General features: G+C 40.1%; 1 protein-coding gene and 1 non-coding gene across 2 annotated transcripts in view; one reads left to right on the top strand and one right to left on the bottom strand.

Moving 5' to 3' along the window:
* LOC124156426 (bicaudal D-related protein homolog) overlaps positions 1-13,111 on the top strand; it is a 301,899-nt gene that overhangs the window by 80,801 nt on the left and 207,987 nt on the right. The window lies entirely within an intron of this gene.
* Positions 4,621-4,692, bottom strand: Trnae-uuc. Its single transcript has one exon. It is a non-coding gene; the product is annotated as a tRNA-Glu (tRNA).

The following is a 13,111-nucleotide window of genomic DNA, read 5'->3' as shown; positions in this document are numbered from 1 at the left end:
TTAGAAGGCCTTGTTCATAATCCACAATGCATTCGATAAAGAAATACTTCCCTCAGTGATGGCGAAAGAAAGAAGGATGAATCAATGAATTACTCTATTTTTATCTCGGAAGTATGACGTCATAAATATGGGCGTGCAGACGCGTGCTTAATGGAGTGACTACCGCAATAGTGCCCCCTCAAAATCTACAGCGTGCTTCAAGCCCTAAGATTTTCAAAATGAATCTGAGCCTTAACTCAAAATGGACAAGAGATACGTCCATGTTTTTCACTACGTAGCCCATTCTTTTGCTGTTTTTTTCGACTTCCCAGGAAGCCCCGAACCCAGTTGGCATGCGCGTAAGTTAATCGCGCTCGTGCCTCGTGATTGGGGTCGCTTCGCTCAATTAGCTTAATACGCTGAGTTGCACTTACTCCACCAACTACGCTATTCGGAGCTATCGGTCGGCGTCGACGAAGCAGAGGGGAGGTCCAGAGGGGCAGTGGGAAGAAAAAAGATCTCTCCCTCCTCCCCATCGCTGCTGAAAACATCACGCGTGTCAAACAATGCTGCAAATTAAGTTTCATCTTCCTCAAGAAATGGATTTCATATTTAAAGACTCCTCCGGAGTTAATTTACAATGGATCTCACGACATCGGGGCAAAGCGTCAAGCTTACCACCACTATTTCCCATTTCACGTATTCATTTCTTTTGTTGTAAATATATTTTCCCTATGTTTTAATGTAAATATAGATTTTTGCTGTCATTACGAGGCGTTCATCGTAAAGCTGACACTGAGGAAAATTGTCTTAAACGTTTTTCTCCAGTTTTTCAACGTACTTTCATACTTTTTCGACACCAAATTTAGAGATGTCAAGTAAGATCCACGGGGTAAGATTTTCAGTTCGGAAATTCTAAATCTAGTTGTCCATGAATTCAATTGACTTTGAGTATGTCTTGCCTATGAAAATATGTAAATTTAATTTCGATTCACGGAAAAAATCGTCAGACGAAATTTTTAATAGTAAAAGTTTTATAAACTGTATCAGTATATAAGCTCGCACTTTTTTGTATAAACCGAAAGCAGCCTCAACAAACTAAGCCATTCATATCGTAGCGAATAAAAAAAGCGATTCTTTCACGCTCTTCCATCGAAGCCGAATGAAATTTTAACAGGTTGCTTAGCCAACAACCTTGATAATGACACGACCTGTCGAAACTATTGTTGTCAGGATAAAAAAGTGAGAAAACGGCACTCTCCCGTTTCGATATGAAAATAGAAGAATGGCAATTTTTTTACTCAATGACGTTTTCGGCGATTTCATGAATTCTGACATCATCAACCTCGGCCTACTTTTATAAACGTAAGGAAATCAAACAGATGTCTTTATCAAATTTATGAAACTCGCTCTACGATGGTCGCAAGGGTGGCGGCAGGGTGGAGTCTCACCTTCGCTACCGAAGGTCGCAGATTTGAATCCTGCCTGGGTAGGTTTCCCCTGTCATGGGCATGTGTGTTTGTGATTGTCCATCGTTATTGATTGTTACAATTCCCTGATGTAAAGCCCTTCGTTTTTCTGTTTTCGGGGAGATGAAGGTAAAAATAAATAAATGAATGCTTGCTTACTGAACCGGAGGTAAAAAATTTGAATTTTTGGATCGTTATTTCGAAGCGAACAAAGAATTATTTCTTTGAGTTGGCGGCCCTGAGCAGCAACGAAAGTTCCGAAAACACGGATGTGCTGTGCTGGCTGGTATTCTTCTCGGACGGAACGAGCGCGAGAATTTCTGGGAGGGAAAAAAATAAAAGAGGCTCCGGAGGCGGAAAAGAATCCCCCATACTTTTTTTTCAATTTCTTCTCACTCTAGATCGAGGACCGTGCGAAAATTTAGTCTCGTCAGCTTCCTCTGCACCGAGCACGCCCCCAAAAATGTTTCCTACGGCGCCGATCTGGAGGGAACTATAGTTACCCATAATGTTAGTTACCCATTATCTCGTATTTCTCTTCCTGATGTCCTTACTGCTGTATCCGCTATCGTCTAATGTGCTGCATAATAGTTGAATAATCTACCTGCTCAAGGTTTTACCCACCTAGTTTTATCTTGAGTCTCACATTCTTAGCTCGAGGTGCTTTAAAAACGTAATTATTTTCAAAATTAAAAAAGCATTTGATGCATAAGGATTCGTGGATTCGACGATTGGCATCTTGCAATAATATTTATGAAAACGTTATTCATCACGAAGTAACGCTTTCTTTCCAATTGTGGACTGCAATAGTGTTACTTTCTCCTCTCGATACATGTTCAAATCTTTTTAGATACGGATTTTCAATAGTCAACTCATTAATAAAGAGTTAATTACATTTACCGTCAGCGGTTTCTGACGCGATGAAAGAGGCTCAAGGAAGAAACCAATCAAGGAAAACGGTGAGGTAATTCCAATGACAAATGGTGGAGATAAATGTTTGGTGTTGCAAAAATGAAGCAGTGCTTAAGTCGGTACATTGAATTAAAAAATACTTAGAGCTCTCGTGGCTCAACAAACTCGGCATGACTCAACAGACCACAACAAAAAAATCTCTATACGCCCGCGCCGCAAACAATGGTATCTTTCATATTAGAGTAGGAGTTTTTTACAGTCAGGTGAGTTCCGTGAGTAATGTTTACAATATGGGAAAGATATTTTTTGGCCATGCTATTGGTAATTAAATAAATACATTAACCCAAGTAGTAATTTCTTGACTATAAAGTGTTCAAGAAAGGTTAGTACGTTAACCATCCTAAAGGCCTTAAATATCTTACAGGATCGAATCAAGATTGCGTCATTGCGATTTTAAATATGAGAGCCGATTTTCGTTGAATTTAAACGCAGATATATTGGAAGCTGATATTCTATCCACAGCGCCAGCAGGTTATAAGTAACTAATGATATTTTAGTGCATTTGAATCATCCACTTCATAGTTTTCATCCAAGAAAATCTGAGGAATTCATTTTGAAATGAGTCAAACAGATAGAATATTTTTCTATTATTCTATAATGGCCTAACGTGATTCTATTCTTACGATGCACTCAAGCATCGGAATAGCTATGAAAATTCTACGAGCCCGATAGCTACTAGAGGCAGGAATATTTTCAAAATCGAGCAATGAGACTGTGAAGCTCTGCGCGACTACCGAGCAATACCGAGGATACTTGCGTTCTCAGGAAAGTTTGGTTTAAATATTGAGGGAGGAAGAGATTAGGGGTGGGCCTGGAATAAATGATTGGAGGCAACAGGATGCAAAAAGCTTAGATGGGAGGATATTGGGTAAACTGGGAGACTTGAGCCACGTATTACGGCCGGGATGAAGAAAGGCAGGAGATCAGATGAATTAAAAAGAGAAATCGAGTGAGGAAACACACCTTTTAAAGGGCAATGATAGGTATTGGTTCACAGGCACTTATACTGACCGTTGGTACTCAAAGTAACGATGGTGGCGAAAAGCTAGTCACTTTTCCTCTAGAATCACCGGCCAATATCCGCCTCTTCCATTGCGAAAACCATCGGTGGTGTTCTCTCACTAAAATTTCGTTATAACAAAGAATTATTATCTCGATTACGTTATAAAATGATATTGGTAGGGCAAAATTTCCACGGTGCAGCGAAAACGAGAGATCTCAGAATTTCTGTATTAAGAATATTTTTCTATTAGGCTGAATGTCACATGTTTTTGGCCAGTGTACAACTAGCGCCCGTTTAATGCGTCTTTGCGCTATCTGCAAAAGAAAAACGTGTTTATCGATTCCAGATGCTTCACACTGAGAGAAAAAGTATTCTTGAGCCTCCCCGATAAGTACCTAGATGTCGATGAGTAGACCTAGATATAGTAATTCGAACGGGGTACTGGACGTTGAAGAAACTTTTATTCACCCGTTCCATATAATTTTCCTATATTTCCTACCATTTCTCCACAGATAAGACTTGAAGGGCAGATATACAGACCGGAAGTTAGTCAATATTAAATGTAAAATAAGAAGCAAACCAAATTTATGATAAAAGGCATAAAAATATCTCGAAACTGAAAATAAAATCGTTAGTAAAATTATTACCTTATAACTAAAAACGTACGGTCCTTTGCCGAAACAAGAAATCAAAGTCGCTGTTGAATGGTTTATTTTTTATGGAAGATCTCGACTTTTATTCAGATACGCACTCTGGAAAACAAATGAAACTTGCTTCTGCATTTCTCTCGGCCGTTTCGTATTATCAGAAAATAAAAGCTACACAATGACTGGATTGTTATCATTACAGTGCGACATGTGTAACTGAAGTTTTTGCCTCGCTTATCGCAGTACGGAGCACATTGTTTTCGATTAAAGGGAAAGATACCCTACTTCAATAATTAGGCATTGATGAGCACGTTTTTATTTTGCAGTGAGCGCTTATCGACGACGTATTTGACGGAATCAATCAAAATGTATATTGATTGTGAAACACTCGTCGGAGCAGCTAATGAGGAAATGTAGATTACGGCAGTTTCAGTGAGTAGATCAATTTTTCGTGCGTCCTGAGGTTGAAAAATAGCTTTTAAACTGGTTTATAGCGATTTTCCATGATATTGTAAAACGCTTTATCATCATGTTAATGATGATCAAAAAATTCCCATGCCGGGAATCGAACCCGGGCCTTCTGGGTGAAAGCCAGATATCCTAGCCACTAGACCACATGGGATATATACATTCTTTGTCGATGCAAAGCTAATATATAAACGGCAAAGTAAAAAAAACTGATTTGGAACGATGAAAGAGATAATACTTGCATTATGATCAATATTGATCCATATGTATCGTTTCCCGCACCGATCAAAATATGAACAGTACGTTGCAATGGAGCAATTCTGGTTGACTTTTAATGGTGTTTTGGCAGTTTTTTTCGAGAGTGGTGGGTGAGAGATGGTTGAATTCTCGTGCTGTACCCAGCAAAAATAGAATACAAAAAATAGGTGCGCATTGCGAGCGTTTCAGCTACTTGATTTCGGCTTAGCTTTTATTTAAGGCCTTTACTTTTCCGGGGAAAAACGAACTCTTATACCTGTACGTTCGTCGAGATATCTCTATTATTTTATCATTACGGCAGCTTGTCACGTATTCTTAGGTATTTTAAGTATATGAAATAGTGAAATATGTAGTTAATTTATAAACACTTATTTCTGGCCATGAAGTTAACCCAATCAACACCCCCACCCAATATATTTTTTGCGCTCACCTGACTGCAATTTTCAGTCAAAATATACGTCCCATCAATCGAAGCTTTTGATTTGCAATGACAAATAAACGTAGCAGAAAACTCGAAAGGTCAGATTCGCCGCAAGTCAGTCCACCGAAGACTTATTTGTAACACTTCGCAGTAGGTTCGCAGGAGGCTATGTGAGCGTGGATTGCTATTAGCGCACAGTTGGGAATCCTCCATCACGATCGGGCATACTACGACGTGTTAGTTGATGGCACGGCGAGGGTTTGTCTCGCACTTGGTCGTCTTGGCGAGTGCATGCAGCCCATAACGGCCGTGTTCGGCGAAGCATCACGCTCCCCCCGCAGTGCACGCATCTGCCGAGTCGGAGGTAAAATAACGACGAAGAGGGCGGGCACGCCGCGCCGTTCTCACTCCGCGTCGTCATTTTTTATATCGTCGTTTCTTTTCACTCTCTAAGCGTTAAAAAGTTTTAAAAAATCAAAAAATAGTAAATTGTGCAAAATCAAAACAAAATTAAGCTATCGTGCTGCGTCAATTTTTACATTTGTATGTTAATACGTTTGTTGGTAAAAATGAAACGTGAAAAACTGCAGGAATTCTTCTTGGGTATAATCCACGAGGTCAATGTTTCCAAAGCCGACTTTTCGATGCGCGAGTAGATTAAGTTTACATAACGTAACCCGGAGGAAAATATGAGAAGAATACCCGCAAATAGTTCGCTGATAAAACTTACGATCCCTATTTCATAATGTCAATAGTTTTATCTCCATGGAGATGAACTTTTACGAAGTCTTTCTAATTCAAGCGATTGTCATTTTCACGCTCAATTGTCCATGTTTGACGGGATCCAATCACTGTTATCAACGTGCACACGAATGTAGTAGCATGAAATGTAGGCGAAAATCTGTGGAACCCGAATATATATATAAATATATTCCAATAAATAATTGCTTTAAGTCGACGGGATGACTTTTGTTTGATCTCAGGTTTTCCTGGCGTATCAGGCGCAGAAATGTTTCTCAGGTTTTCCACCGGTTGATGTTTTTCATATCTCCCGACGTTTCGAGCAGCGACTTTCAGTTCATCTTCAGGGGATCCTCGAAATCATCCCCTGAGGATGAACAGCAAGTCGCTGCTCGAAACTTCGGGAGACATGGAGAACATCAACCGGGGGAAAACCCGAGAAACTTTTCTGCAAAATGACTTTTGGTCAGCTTCATTCGATTTGGGACCACTGCGGGGCGTGCGATGGCGTGCACGTCTATACGTGACGGCGGCGTGAGCATCGGTCTGTCAATTTGCAAGGCCGAGAAAGGGTTTCATCCTCCTCCTTCGTCCACCATTTCCCCTCATACAGCACCCCCCGTCCAAACGCAGTCCGGCCCGTCGCTTACGTGTGCATAATTCCGGTAGTCAGCGTGACTCGTGCCTTGGCGACGTCCATCCCTCCGCTGCTCAACCACGCAATGCGGACTTCCAAGGATGGGGTTGTATAGTAGATGGTCACGCGGGGTGGTCCCTCCCCCCACCTGCCCTAGCCCCTCTTAATTTTCTCCTCTCCCAGCGGCATCTGCGGGGGTCCACGACAGCGATGTCCTCCAGACTGCGCTGGTTTGCGGCTGACGACAAGTACATATTGTTGTGTCTGAGAGATACCCTTTGACTGTCCGAGATTATTTCGCGCTTATGGTGTAAGGAGCAGTGCGATAGGAAGGAACGCCCATGTATTCTACTGAGCCAAAGGGAATGAAGAGATGCGTGCCATGTTATCTCCCCCAAATCCTATGACATAAAAAACATTCTCTATACTCTGTGTGTCCATAGTCTGGTTTGAAAATTAGAAACTAGGGTCATGATTATAAATATATTAATTACATTAACTATAGAAACCAAATGTTTGCGTATAATATATTTTTATGTATAAATGAGGTTTTCTAAAGTGTTCATTATGTTCCTTTTGACCTCAGTCCACCACCATGTAAGGAATTTAAAAGTTGCATGTACATTTTAACTAAGCTCATTTGGTTCCTCTTCCTATCTACCACTGTTTATAGGATCTCTATAATATTTTTAGTATTTGTATCAATATGCAATACATCTTTCAGTAACTGGAATATGTATGCGCCTGATGAACCGCTTGATCCTGCTTGAGCAAATTTTAATAAAAAAAATGTGATGAATGAATGTATTGCTTCAAGGGCCAAACAAGTAGCAGAGTGTTACATTTGAGAAAAGTGAATAGAGAATTTCAAAGACAAATATGATTCGCTAAAGCTATCGACGAGTTTTTTTACGAAAAAACACGTACTTTCGCTACTTGGTGTACAAAATTTTACGATGTATTCTTAGTTCACATATCCGCAACCCATGGTCAGCAGCCTTAAATAAACATCCGAGAAGTAGCTCAAATGAACCCCGTGAAATGCTTCCACTGCAATGCGATTGAGACACGCCAACATGATTAAATTAGGGCAGAGGAGAGTTTGGAGCACGGGATGGCTCTGTATTGAATCACGCGAGCATCACCTCGAAGGCCTTAAGAAATCGTGGATTCAGGCGAGAGGCATCATGCAACTCACTCACTCTGATGCAACCACAGAGAGACTTATCGAATCAAGGTTTCGGCGGCGCACGTGGATGAATACAAATTTCTCACTCGCCAGGGCCACTAGTAATGATGGTACCTAAAAACAGATCCCAACCTAAATATCACGGGATATTTAGGTTGGGATAGCAAAATACACGCGCTTCTCCACCGGATTTTCTTCAATTATTTTCAGTCCATCTTTGGAAGTTCTCACGAGATAAGAAGATGAATTCGAATTGCTAGCAGGGAGAAACCAAATATCCTGAGAAAATATCCCTTCCTATGTGACTGTAACAATAGAGATTTATAGCACAACTCATAAATTGTAACTTGATACATTTTTTCGGAAAAAAATACAGCATCAACTTCCGAGAAGCTCTGCTGCTCATATCAAGTCTCGCCAGAATGCTAAGTCTCCCTCGTATTTTGACATTTATTTCCTCGCGTAAAATAATATATGAGGATAATGTCCCATATTATCCTCACCTAAATATGCCATTGAATGTTAAACCACTTAAAGAGAAGTTTAATTCCTATCCGAAGGTATTTTAAGATAAGAGAGATGAAAAAATATTTAGCTATGATTGTTGCTGTCAAATTATTAGTATTGATTTGGATTTTTAACGTATCAACATTATATTATCAATAAAAGGCATGATTTTGAAAAGAAAATAGGGATAAATTGTTATACTTGTCAACCAAGGGCATCAAGAATTTAATCGGTTCTCCATTTTAAACCAAGAATTTAATGAAGGATATCTTTCTACCATTACTGTAGCATCATAATTCTAGTAGGCAAGCGCAAAATTCAATGTAAAGCTGGTAAATTTCATTATTTAGTTTTTGCAGCAGATGTAAATAGCTAAATAAGGTAAGTAAGTAAAGACCGCGCGTATGAATTTGAGGACATCGCCGAGGATAGGTATTCCAAAGTCCGTCATCTAGTTTTTCCCAATATTTGTGTAGTATCGTTATTGAGTTTACCTTGTTTTAAGTATACCATAGCGTGCCGTTGTGAACAATTTCGACAGCTACGCTTACAACCGCCAGCCTTATAGCTCACGATAATCGTCTAACCATGAGGAAAACGTATGAATGCTATTTCAACTACTTATCATAATTACCAATGATCTTTTATCTTACTCCTTCCTTAAAATTGAACTGTGGTATTTTGATTTTTACTGTCATTCTTCTTTTTATTAAATAACTTCAAGATTTAAAATTCAACTACCCGTTTTGACACCTTGGCCAGTAGCAGATTAAGGAGGGGTGAAACGTAAGGTCGGCCGCCCCCCCAAAATTTTATTGAAAAATTGGATTGATGGTAATCTTTAAGGTGATTCCTTTGTAAAAAATTTATTTCATAACCTTAACTAACAATGTTTTAATTTTTTTATGAATATCTAAATCCGCTTGTCTATGTAAGTCAGTGCAAGGAGACATCGTGAGAGTGTTTTTCGGGATCTGGATGCCGATGTTATTTTCTGAAACTATATAGGTGAGGTAGAAAAAGTGCCATGACTTTCTTTCACTGAGGCCCTGGTTCGAGAGATATTCGCATGTACCTAAAGATTTCGCGAACCTTGACTTCCCTTGAGTTATCAGACACATTATCGATGGGGGTATTGCATACCATCCAGGCGTAGGGGAAAGTAATGATCGACAATCGTAGCATGATCTTGGAAATTTTTTTTCATTAATATTCACAGGAATTGGGTAATAAAATAAGGGTATGGTACCTTTTTACACGGGACATTCGTTCACGTGGCCTGAACATTTAGTCCACGTTAGTTATCAATCTCCGCAAAATCGAAGCGTCATTCTTTATTCCGCGAAGTCTTCTCGGGATTTCCACCAGTTTTTTTTTTTTCAAGGTCAAAATCACAAAAGTTTTAACGTACGACTCGTCCATCGTCATCAGAGTGAAAGAATAATTTTGACCGAAAAGAGTCAGATAGTCAAAATTATTCTTTCCCCCTGATAACGAAAGACGAGTCGTCCGTTGAAAATTCGGTGAGACACAGCGAATTAAACTGATGGAAATCCCGAGAAGACTACGTGCAATAAATTCGCCGGGAAAGAATGTCTTCTCGTTCTCCATTTTTTTTTCTCACGGAGTGGATTTCTATCTCAAAGTGTTTGATTTCTTTTCTAATCCGAGAATATATGACGCTGAAACTATGTGGAAGATAGGCGACCTATAGAGAGCCTTGAATCTACCTCTTAGTTTTAGGTTCTTGCGACGCGAGCTAAGACTCCGAAAGTGAGAAGTCGTCTTTTCATTGGTTTCCGAGGAAACGCCCCACGGGTGGCGGCCCACATTGAAAAGAGCGCCTTGGCTTATTCGGACGCTGGATGTCTTCTACCGTTCCTTTCTGAGCTCCACGAAACGGGCACGCCTATCCACGCAACTCCTACGTGTTTTTCTTTTCAAAGTGATGCCCACCGAGAAAAAATAATGATAAAAACGGCCATAAACAAGCAGATGCATCGTAAGATGCGACCTTGACAGTGAGGACCAGAATAGCCCCAAGGAGTTATTCACCTTCTATTCCGAGATTGCGACCAAATTTTCTCGAAAGAATTTGATGGCGGAGCATGTTATCAAATGAAGTAGAATGCAGGAAAAGGTACGTGCCCTTCCGTGCTTTAATAGCAATACTACCTCATAAGCACTTAAAATGCATCAATGTATGAAAATTGAATATCGAATAGCAAAACTCAGCAAGTACAGAAACTGACAGAATTTCCGTTTTTACATGCTTGTTACCTTACGTTGAAATGTACGCAGTATGAATTCAAAATTACAACTTTCACTCCACCGCTGAGTACGGAATATAGTTGTTATGGGATAAGAATTTGGGAGGGAAATAAAAATTAGTTGTAAATAAAATATGCTGTGATTGAAAAACATTAATACCTCTTGCGAGACTACCATTTAGCCAGCGTTAAATGCGAAAGTTGGTAAATATCTCCAATGGTAAGTCAGTAAGGTAACTTAGTTATAACTAACTAAGCAACTTAACTTAGGGTAAATGTAAGACCTTACTTATCTTAGTGGAAATTGGACGAATTACTAAATGAATAGAACTAAGTAGCAGAGTTTGAAGCACTCGCGTCATTTTAAGAACGAAATTTGCCATTCCGATATAATCACCAAAAAAATCATAATCAATTTGCGGAGAGTAAAAAGAGGGAAAACTACATCTTTATTAATCTTCAGGCACTGAATAAATCGATAGAATGCACTGTGGTCCAATTCGTCAGTCACATCCTAGGGTCGGGTTTTGATGAAAGATCAAAGCATCGAATCATATGGTCCAGCGTCTTGAAGCTTCCCGAACAGAGCACGTAGCGTCCGCTCGGAGTTCACCCTGTCTATGCGCACAAAGACGGATCTCTTTTCCGAAGAGGACGATCGGAGAAAGGAGTGACCCTTTCGCTCAATCACTTCGCCCTCCCGATCCCACATTCACAGTGCCATCTCCCACAACGCACCGATTGTAGGCCTCGACAATCAGACGAGGAAGAAAACAGCTGACTGCGGAATAACCAGCGGAGAGAGGTAGCACGTCGAGAGGACGATTTGTTTTGCTTCGATTGGAAAGCAAACACACTCGCTTCCGGTCCCAATGTTTTGCCATTGCAGAGGACCATAAATAAGTCAGCAAAGAAAACATCCCAGGATTCCGACCATGAAACTGATACGCGGTCCTCAGATACTGAAATCAAGTTGCATCTTCCAAAATCGACCTATGACATTCGCAGATGCAACAATGGAACACGTTCAGTACGATCTGAAAGAAAAAAATAATCATAAAATGAATCTTTTATTTACTTAAATATGTCTTTGACAAAATAATTGGCAAGTAATCTCTTATTACATGGCCAAAATTTTGTCTCCATCACGTCGAGGAAGGTCCAATTCAATGACATGCTCGTATGAGTGATCAAAAACTTTTAATGGTACTTATATAGTCAAAACAAGCCAAGTTTCGTCATAGAAATTTCATTTGTACCTGATCTTTCAGTACAGATACTGAAAACATATTACGAGCAGTGCCTGCGTTCCGGAAAGAATATAAATAATGAAAGACACTTTGTTTCTTCCACAAGTTTATAATTTTTTTCTATTTTATTACCGGTATCGGCTAACACACCATAATCAAATACAGAAAATATATGGTGCGGCAGGTAAACTATGGTTGTTAATGTGGAGGGTGTGGGGAGGGTTGGTTTCAAGCTGGGATTGGTAATTCCTGGAGGAGTACGGAGGGACACACAGACTCAGCCATATATTTTCTGTATTCCATAATGGTATAGCAACCCAAACCGGTAATAAAATAGAAAAAAATTATAAACTTGTGGAAGAAACAAAGTGTCTTCCATTATTAATATTGAGCCCTTCCTCCGCGTATGTGATTCAAGTTTCGATTTAATTCCGGAAAGAATGATGGATGTGGCAACTCAGTTCCCTAAAAGACTCATTTAGTATGTTTTTTTCCCTCCAGCATCACGGGGTATGAGCGATCAACTTGCGAGTTACGTGATCCTCGCGTGCACTCACTCACGCAGGCAGACAGGGAGGTAAACCGTGAGCAAAAAAAATCCATTTCCCCGTCACAGGCTGCTCTTCTCCGAAGTGCCTCGCGATGGTGGTCTCACTGACGAGTGATTGAGACGTTCAGCTCGACTTGTCAGAATTGCCTCCAATGAGAATGCAACTTTTCATCTTTTGACGCCCCGACAAGGAAAAAAAAAGAATGATTCGACGCTCGCCACGGAAGTATCAAGAGTAGGAATATTTTTTCTGCTTGTGGAGGTGAATTCACGATGTCATTTATTTATTAGCGACTTCTTTAACATCGTGCATAAACGACACGCACTAGTCGACTCTATTACACTTGGAGAAGGTGGCATCGTGGGTAGAGAATTAAGCTGCTGACCGAAGAACCCCAGGTTCAAACCTCGGATGTACCCATCGTATACTCCCGCGTAAAAATCCTAAAATCCCTATCCGGAACATTTGAAATTCGCACGCCAGTGGTTTACGAATCCGGGTCGAGCTTTACCCTCACCTATTCAAACCAACCTTTGGTATGAATCTCATAAAAAGTGAGTCTTCTCAAGTTAATAATAAGGTGGAAAATGACATACATTCAAGCCCTGGGCAGAGAATTATTAAATAACCCACTTAGGCATTATTCTAACCCTTCACCTCAAAATGAAGAAGCAGGAGAAATTTCCACTATTTTAAATTTTATTGGTACTGCCGGTTTCGCTTTACAGCGTCATCAGGTACAAAATATT

The sequence above is a fragment of the Ischnura elegans genome, chromosome 3 (assembly GCF_921293095.1).
Source record: "Ischnura elegans chromosome 3, ioIscEleg1.1, whole genome shotgun sequence".
Lineage (NCBI taxonomy): Eukaryota > Metazoa > Arthropoda > Insecta > Odonata > Coenagrionidae > Ischnura > Ischnura elegans.
The sequence above is the reverse complement of the archived record's forward strand: the minus strand, read 5'-3'. Positions and strand labels throughout refer to the sequence as shown.